Raw genomic sequence first — 9,236 nt, 5'->3', positions numbered from 1 at the left:
TTGAACGAGGAATTTATATTGTCTTTTTTTTTTTTTTTTTGAACAGAGGCCGATTGAAATGAAGTAAAGAATATGTATGACAACCGAGGGTTAGAGTCGAGGTTCGATATTTTGGAGGATAGAAAGAAACTCGATTAAAGATTTTGAAAGATAGATATATATTGATTCAATATCTGGGATGGATGTTTGTATGATTTTTTTCTTACTTGGAAAAACAATCCTATGCTAAATAAGTGATTTCATTTTGACAGAAGAAGCTTTTTCTAGAATTAACTACAAGAAGAGAATAGAAGAAGAAGAGATACGAAATTGGACAGCATATCTATAATAGTCCTTCGTTGTTGAATTTCAGTATGGTCAAAATATAAAAAGTGGAATGGAAGATAATAAATTTCAGGGTAGTTTGTTGAAATAAATAAGAAGAAAAAAAGATAAAAAAATTTATGCACGAGAGGAGAGAGATATTCTATAATCCTCGATTGATTTTAGTGTAGATTGTATAAGAATTGGCAAAGTTTAACAGGATGAAGGGATAGGAAGTTTCGAAGTTCGTAAAAGGGAAGACTTGGTGGTGCTCCTCTGATCTTGGATTTTCTTACTTTTTGTAAAGTTCGATAAGTCGAGATTAAGCTTTCGCAAGTTGAAGGAATTTGTTGTAGAAATTGCAACAATAAATCGGCAACTTTTCTTATTTTCGTTTCAAATATTTGGAAATTTGTCAATCGATTAGAAAGAAGACATAAATCTTCTTCTTCTGCATAAAAAAAAAAAATCTTCTGCAATTGTACAGCCAATCAAAAGAAAATTTCTCTATTTTCGTAAAGTAGATTTCTTCCCTTCTTCAAATTTACTTTCTTCAAATTCTTCAAATTCTTCAAATTCTTCCTGACTAATTTCAGATCAATCTATTTTCATATCAATCAAGAGAAAATGTGAATCGATTAATATTATTATTACGAGAGATAATAAAACTAGATCTAATTTTCCTATATCCGCACACAAGAGAAGAAAATATTCTTCATTATTCCACGGATATCCAAATATCATCGGATACAAGAAGAAAACAAATAGATTCGAGGAAAATCTCTCCAATTATAGGTTCGTATAATGCGAAAGTATCGGCTTCCATCGAATTGGGCACGATCGTGCGATTCCAATTTACCACAGGTTATTCCTCGTACGAGGCCATTATTTTCTTCCACATTTCTTGCACACAGAATGTTCTGGAAATACTCTCTTCCATCCTCCCCTTCTCTATCTCGAATCTAAAAAACTCGTCTCGGTGAAGTGATATCGATGGATAAAAGGTTGATTCGTTCAATGGAACGATTTCCTGGCGCAAATACTTCGAAAAAGATATCCGCGCGTGAAAAAAGAAAAAGAAAAAAAAAAAGGAAGATCCCGAATTTCGAACAGCCACTCGAGGAGTTCATTGGTTTCGAAGCAATTATCGTGGCCAATGTCGTGTTTCGAATGCCGCTTTAAAATTTCAATCCGTCTTTAATTACGGAAGATTCTCGTGTCTCTCGTTTCACCGTGCTCCTGTTTCGCCACGAAAATCCGACAAGGAAAGGTACTTAAGGGGAAATACGTGCGTTCAACGAGCGTGATGTTTCTTCGTTCCACGGAAGAATATGTTTCATTTAAATCTCTATTGATTTGGAATTTTCCTCGTTTCTGGGGAAAATTGAAATTTTTACAATTTAATTTGGAGATTAGAAGTTAAAAATCGTGGTAAGTAAGAGGCAATGGCAGTAAAATGGCAGATAAATAAAATAGAATTTTTAGAATTTATCTACCGATAAATTATTTTTTTTTCATTTTAAACAATTTTTATTAGGACGATGTAGTTCGAAAAGTAAAAATATCCAGCCCAATCATACACATCGAAGATAAAGTCCCTTCAATTTCTTAAAGAACAACATCATTATCCTCTCTCACTATTACCCAGCCAATCGTCGTGAACCTCGAAACTTTCGAAAAGAAAACCCTTGTGGAATAGAAAGTATCCACTTTTGGAGAGGGAAGAAATCGACGACGTGCAGGATGGTATAGAAAGTGGAATTGATGGAATAAAGGCACGTACACCGGAAGTAGAGCTCCAAGGACCTCCGCTTGTGTGGAAACGCGAGAACTGGTTTGAAACAAAAGGGTCTGAGCAGGGGAATTGGTGGTCGAATTGGGGTCAGAAACGATCCCAGGTAGATAGACGTGGACAATACACGTGTGTGTACGCGTGTCTCGCCTGAGAGAAAGAGAAAAGGAAAGAGGGAGAAGAGAAGCGTGCAGAGATTTCGCCTTTTTCCTTCGATGTTCGAAGATTGATGATTCGAATTGTTGAGGATTGATCGCCCTGGGATAATTCGAGATGAATTTCTATACATGACGAATATATTTTTCGACATTGTGGATGTTGTTGTTATTTTATTTTAAATAATTTTAAATAATTATTCGAATGATGAATATAAAGATAAATTATTATATTGTTTTGACAATGCAAATAATTCTTGAGTAATATTATATGAAATATAAATTATTTTAATATATTTACTCAATCTGTAAATATGTTATATTTCTGGTGGGATTTTAATTTAATTTAATTCCTCGAGAGCCGTTTTTTTAAAAGATTTATCGGCCCGGTGAAATCATCGTGGCGATTTATAGCAAAAAGTTTAAATCGTATATGTTCCTTTATCTGTTTCGTTGGACGTGAAGAGTAGGTTTCGAAGTTTGGGATATCGATCTCAGCTGAAACTTTTAGGGCACGTAGCAGGATTCTTCCGCTTTACAAATCACGTATACGTGTATAAGGGCAAATACTGGAAACTTTTTGAATTATTCGTTTTCAAAGTTCAGAGAGTTCTTCGTGACTCAAATACAAGTCACTTGATTAAATTATTAAAATCAATTTGCGTTGCGAGAATAGAGCTCGATACATTTCTATATCATCGTCTCTCTTCGAATTGTATCAAAGATGAAGTTTAAAATTTACCCTCAAAATTCCCAATAACTTAAAATTGTTCGCCCAAGATTAAGGAGCATCCATCAAACATCGTTTCGAAACTGCAACGAGGTTCATATTGCTGACAATTTTAATTAAACCTGCCTAAAGCGTTCACAAAGAGGCAACCCTGCAACCCTGTTAAATCCATAATTCCGAGAGAAGGTCTCCCTCCCCTCCCTTCTCTCCTATTTCCTCTTTGCCGTTGCTCCTCCTTGATCAGAAGGCTTGCCACGAAGGAAAAAGCTCTTCCTTGCTTTCAGCGATCAGAAAGTTCGAATGTAGAGAAATGTAAGAAACGAGAAGAGAAAGAAAGACGGTACGAGAGAAAGAGCGAATATACGAAACGAGTAAGACGAAGAGGAGAAATATGGAATGAGTTGGAGAAAGAGAGAGAGAGAGAGAGAGTGGAGGTAAGAATCTCGTCGGTATGATTTCCTTGGCGTTACCATCCTGTTTTATTCATCACCATAGTCATCGGGATAAGATAGGATTGGTCAGTTTCAGTCCCTTGGTAGCTTATACCGTGGACACTCGATGAACTCGAAGAAAATCTTGTTTTCGTTTCATTATAACCTGTATGTGTGCGCGCGCAGTCGAAAACGAATTTTCTTGGAACAGTCTCAAGTTTCGTTTCCTTTTCACTGAATTCGTGTTTCATTTCATATTTTTGTCTTAATTGTAAACCGTGATCTCATTACATTTTTAGAATTTAAGATTCATTAATTAGAATTTAAGATTCTAAAAAAAAAAAAAAAAAAAAAATGAAACGAAAAAAAAATTAAAAATTTTTATTTTAATTTTTTTTATTTTTTTTTTTTTAATTTTAAACCGTGATCTCTTTTCATTTTTTGAATTTTAAATTTTTTAATTAAAAATTAAGATTTTAAAAAAAAAAAAAAAAAAAAAATGAATCGTAAGATAAATTGATAATTTTGATTTTAATTCTTTGTATATTTTATTTATATAATTTAATTAATTAATGTCGTTAGTTTCGGTAAATTATTATCTATCGTTAAAATCTTATTTTTAATTTTTCAGGTAAATATAATAAATTTAATTTTAAACTAGAGTGGATGAATACAATTATTGATATTTCTCTCCGTGAAAATATTTTTTCAAACTGTATATTTTTCTCAAAGAAATTCTTTTTCACCTAGGAGTAATTTTCATTAAAAATATTTCTATCCTAATAATTTATTTTTAGAGAAATTTTCTCTAGCAAAGTAGTTTTACACGAAGATGTAAGTAGAATAGAGCTTTTTGTAAATAAACAATACTTATTTTGATCCAAAATGCAAATTGAATAATAAATATAAAGAGATAAAACTGAGATAATTAAGAGATGTAAAATTGTGCTTCTCAATTCGTCTAAAATAATGATTCCTCTTCTAAGTTCAATTTTCCTTGATTTTCATAATTTTCATTTGAATTTATTTATACATTTCTCGAAGATTTTATCCGATTACATTTAATTATAACGGCAATTGTATTTACTTCCTCATTTCCTTTTCATCGAATTACACAAGTTTTCAATTTTCAAAATATTTCTCCATTTAAGAGTTACTTGAAATTAAGATCTCATTCCATTCTATAGAGTTTCTCACTATGTTCATTTGCAAAATATCTACTTCAATTGGTGTAGGAACAAATTATGAATAAAGGAACATTGAACGTCCGTTTATTAAAGAAACATTAATTTCCATCCAAATATTATTCAGAAACATAATTTCTAAGGCATCTTTTCTCGCTTCCAATTATCGTTATCCATTTTCCTCTTCGCTATCAAAACTTTTGTTTTAATGTATTTCGACAATTGATCTTTGATGAGAGGAACATTAATCACTTGTTTGTTGAAAAATATTATCTATTTTTCTAAAATTACACTATCAATTTCCATCTTTTCAATTTTTGTAACTTTCATTTTATCTGAAAGTTGATAAAAGAACATTTATTATTATTTTTATAGTAGTATTAAATTCGTGAAATACAAATTTCCAAAATTCCATAGAAATACATTAACTTATCGAACACTTGTATTTTTCATAAGAAAATATCTTTCATTCTAATATTATTTTAAAACATCCATTTTAATAAATAGACAGAAAAATACTTATCATCTATTTGTTAAACATTTTTCCAAATTCTTCCAAATTTTTCTACATTTCTTCAAAGCTTAAAAACCTTTCAACTTTCAGTTTCAATTTATTTAATTCATCTTCTTAAAAGGAACATTTCCCATTTACGTACACATTACACAAAATATTAGCCCTTAAAACAATCAATCCCCCACAATACTCAAAACTCCTCTTGGATTTACCCAACAGCTCCCCATAAAAAAGACATGCACTATTTACCCTCTTCAAAGCGCCAAGCCCCATTTAAATATCCCCAGGAATACCGCGCAAGCATCTCTCCCTCCCCTCTCATATCGAACGACTTCGAAACACGCAATTTCTCGCATTGCCGCCGCGTTGAACCGCGAATAATTCGCCTCCGGATTCCCGGAGGCCGTTTACACGCAGGAATTATCATCCATTGGCGCGAAATAAAGGCGACGTTGATCTTCGAACGCGTAAAACTCTTCCGTGTCTTCGAGTTTTCTTTAAATTCGTCCATAACGATTCGACAATCGAATACAACTTTTTTTTACCAAATGGAGAATTAAAAATATATTTGTTTTTCGTTATATTATGTAGGAAAATGTAATAATTCGAAAAGTAGAAGTAAACGAATGATTGAATAGATGCAGAAATAGAACATTGATCTATAAATAAATATACTTAAATATTAGTAGTAAACGGTCACGTGGCGCTAGTGTCACGTCACGTGATAAAAACTTAATAATACTTGAATACTATGATGTATGATATATTTTTCTTTTTATACGCAATGATTACGTAAATATAATAACATTTATTATTTGAATATATTGAAAAGAAATCGACAAATATATTTAACAATAATTTTCCACACACCATAATATCCAAATAATTAATTGTAATCAGATAATTTTCTCTCTTGTTGAATGGGAAAATCCGTTTTGGAGCGAGAGGATTCCTCTTTTATGTCGAGCTTCCTCGAGACGTGGTGGCATTCGTCTTTTCGCCAGGATGGCGATCATCAATCTTGGACAGCGAGGGTAACACGTTCATCTCCCAATTACGTGGTCCTTCCTTCCAGGGAAGAAGATTTGCATCCCGAGATCACTCTTCGATAAATCGACTTCTTGGACGTGCATCTTCTCGGCATCTCCTTCGCTTCGAAATGGGGGATAAACTTGCTGACGGGGCTTTGTGAAGAGAGCGCTTCTTTCTATTTTTCTTCGTTGCTTTTTGCAACTTCCTTCCTTGGTGGAAGGATTATTATCGCGAATTTTCATTCGTTTCACCGTGATTTGGTTTTGCTATTCGTATGAGTGTAGCACGTACGAAAAGGGATCCTTTGGGGATCAGAAAACATTTTCCATTCGATAATTATTATATTCAGTATTATATTCTATATAAAATTTCACGTATATAATATATTTATAAAAAAAAACAATGTAATGTATATTTATGTAAAACAATGTCTAATGTATATATAATATAATTTTGAAATTGGTTTCTCTCTCGTGAAATGTTATTGATTTATTTTACCGTTTAATTAAAGTGTCGCGCCTGTATTTTTGCCTGAAATGGAAAGATCTAAACGTACCACCATAGATACTATAATAGGTTTTCAATTGATGCAATCCCGTTTTCATTTAATGTTTTAATATGAAATTCAATATATTCGTACGATCATCTAATTTATATTAATTTCTGAGAGTGTTATAAAGGCCATTATAAAGGAGATTCAACGAATTCGGGCATCAAACGCGTTTTATGATATCCATGTATCGAGCAGTCATGTGCAACAAATTTTCGTTTCTAAAGGTGGAAAAATCCAGATCCCTGGTTTCCCTGATAATTTCCATTCATCTTTCAGAAAACTAATCGTATGGAACATTAATTTTGCCCTACAAGATATAAGAAAAATAATTTATAACTATTAGAGGGATATTCTTTAAATAGAAAAAAAAGTTCTAATACATGTAGATTGAACAATTATTATCTCCAAAGTTGTTAACAATTTTTTGTGATATTTCAACTGAAATAGTATTCTATAATGTTCTCAAATTGCTACAATAAAAAATAAAACTGTAATAAGTTTATATCATCAACAATATATACAATATTTTATAATTAACAAAAGTAATAATGAAGAATTTTTTTAATTCACTTATAAAATTCTTTTTAGAAAATTCAATAATAATTTTTCAATTGAATATTATGTTATCAAGAGAAGCTACAATAATAATAAAAAAATTCCAATTATTTTTTAATTATATTGATTCAATGATTCTTATCCTCTTCCTATTATAAAAATTCATTGATAAATTTCCAATTGAATCTATCTATAGTTCTTTCTCAATCAACAAAAGTTGCAATAAAAAAATTTCATTTGCTTTTTAATTCTTCCTTATCCTTTCTTTTCTTTTCATTTCAACAATCTATTAATTACTTTTTCTTAAAATAACTAAGAATAATAATTAAGATCATTTTTCCTTCAGAAAAAGAAATAATTTCTTTTCTTCAAAATCGTCCTTACATAACAGTAAGTTTCAATCTAAAAATCAGATATAATTTTTTTTCTAAACATATACATTTGTACATTATAATAAACAACTCTCTCTCTCTCCATCAAAGAAAAATTCATCTCGACACGAATCTGTCGTCTTTAACGTTCGATCCTCGAAGTAATCGATAACACGTACACTCTAAAAGTTGAACGGTTAATAGAAAGCTCAGATTACGACGTAGAAGATTCAATGGAAAAACCCTTTCCCCCCTCCCAGATATTTCCTCGTCATCGAGGGTTGCTTCTTTGAAAATGCGAGGCGCGCATCCCGCGATGCTTAAGGTGGTCCTCTCCATCAAAGAATTACGACCCGGTTCGTAGCACAAGCGTATACTTGACTGTGGAAAATCCTCGATTTCAAAGGGATAGAGGTGTTGGAGGTTAGAAAGAAAGGGAGAGGAGGGGGTTGTCTTGTCTCTCTTGATCTCGAGAGGGGATGATAAGGATGGGGAAACGAGAAAACTCTCCCTCCAAGGATCATCTTCCAGTTTTCACCTGTACGAGTAAGATCGTTTCATCGTCGCGTGAAAATTTTGGAATTTCTTTCGATCGAAAGGAATGATCTTCTGAAGACATCTTCTACTTTAATATAGCTTCTTTTCCTCCTCCAATTTAACAATTAAATTCCAATTAATTATTTTCCAATTGCCAAGATTTTCCAAGCAAATATACGGTTTGTACATCATTCTCTTACTTTGAAAAGAATTCGTTTACGAGAAAAGAACTTGTGCAACGACTGGTCGCTCATAAACACACGTTTTGGACAAAGAGCCAGTTCCATTTCTCGTAATCGAGCGTAGCTGTAGCTCGTGTCTCCTCTTAATCCCACCAACTCTCTGAAAGTCAATTAAATCACAACTCTGCATCCTCGATTTCGAGCACCATCCTTTACCAGAAGATCCACAAGGATCCTCGATTTCCAAGACATTGTGTGCAAGCTACTACGTTCTCCTCTCTGCCTCTTATCGATCTATCTTGTCTTCCTGTCTTCTTTCCACACGTGTGAAAAAAAATCTAATGTAAATATCTACAAATATCTCTTTGATATACTGTTGATATATTGTTGATGATATTGGTGAAAAAGGATTACATTTTTGGGAATCCATGGATTATTTTCTCGTTTCTCTTCAGGTGCCATGTTTCTGGCATGCCATAGTTGATAAAAATGTAGAAAATCGTGACGAAGTTTAAGATTTCTTTATTTTTATTATCTGTAAATATATTATTATTTGTAAATAAAAAATTATATACATAGGAAAAGAAACGTTAATTGTTGAATAAATGTATTTTTTTAATTTAACTCAGAATTATTTAGAAATAAAATTCAAAAATTATATTCTTTATTAACATTCAATAATAGTTTGGATGTAATAATAAAAATATAATTATAGAAAAGAAAAATTGAATATAAATGTAGAAATAATTTAGATGCATTCATAATAATGAAAAAATTAAATATTTTAATTTTCCATTTATCTCACAATATAGTTATCATTTCGCTATGATTTCGTCTCATGGCACGTGCCAATGTGGAAACTTTTCTTCGAACTATCTTCACGAGGACGTATTCGAG

General features: G+C 31.8%; 1 protein-coding gene across 1 annotated transcript in view; it reads right to left on the bottom strand.

The window, feature by feature from the left end:
- Positions 1-9,236, bottom strand: part of LOC102672220 (dipeptidase 1-like) — a 160,109-nt gene that overhangs the window by 125,699 nt on the left and 25,174 nt on the right. The gene's annotated exons all lie outside the window — the stretch shown is intronic.

This window comes from Apis dorsata, unplaced genomic scaffold, assembly GCF_000469605.1.
Source record: "Apis dorsata unplaced genomic scaffold, Apis dorsata 1.3 scaffold_604, whole genome shotgun sequence".
In the NCBI taxonomy this organism is placed as follows: domain Eukaryota; kingdom Metazoa; phylum Arthropoda; class Insecta; order Hymenoptera; family Apidae; genus Apis; species Apis dorsata.
The sequence above is the reverse complement of the archived record's forward strand: the minus strand, read 5'-3'. Positions and strand labels throughout refer to the sequence as shown.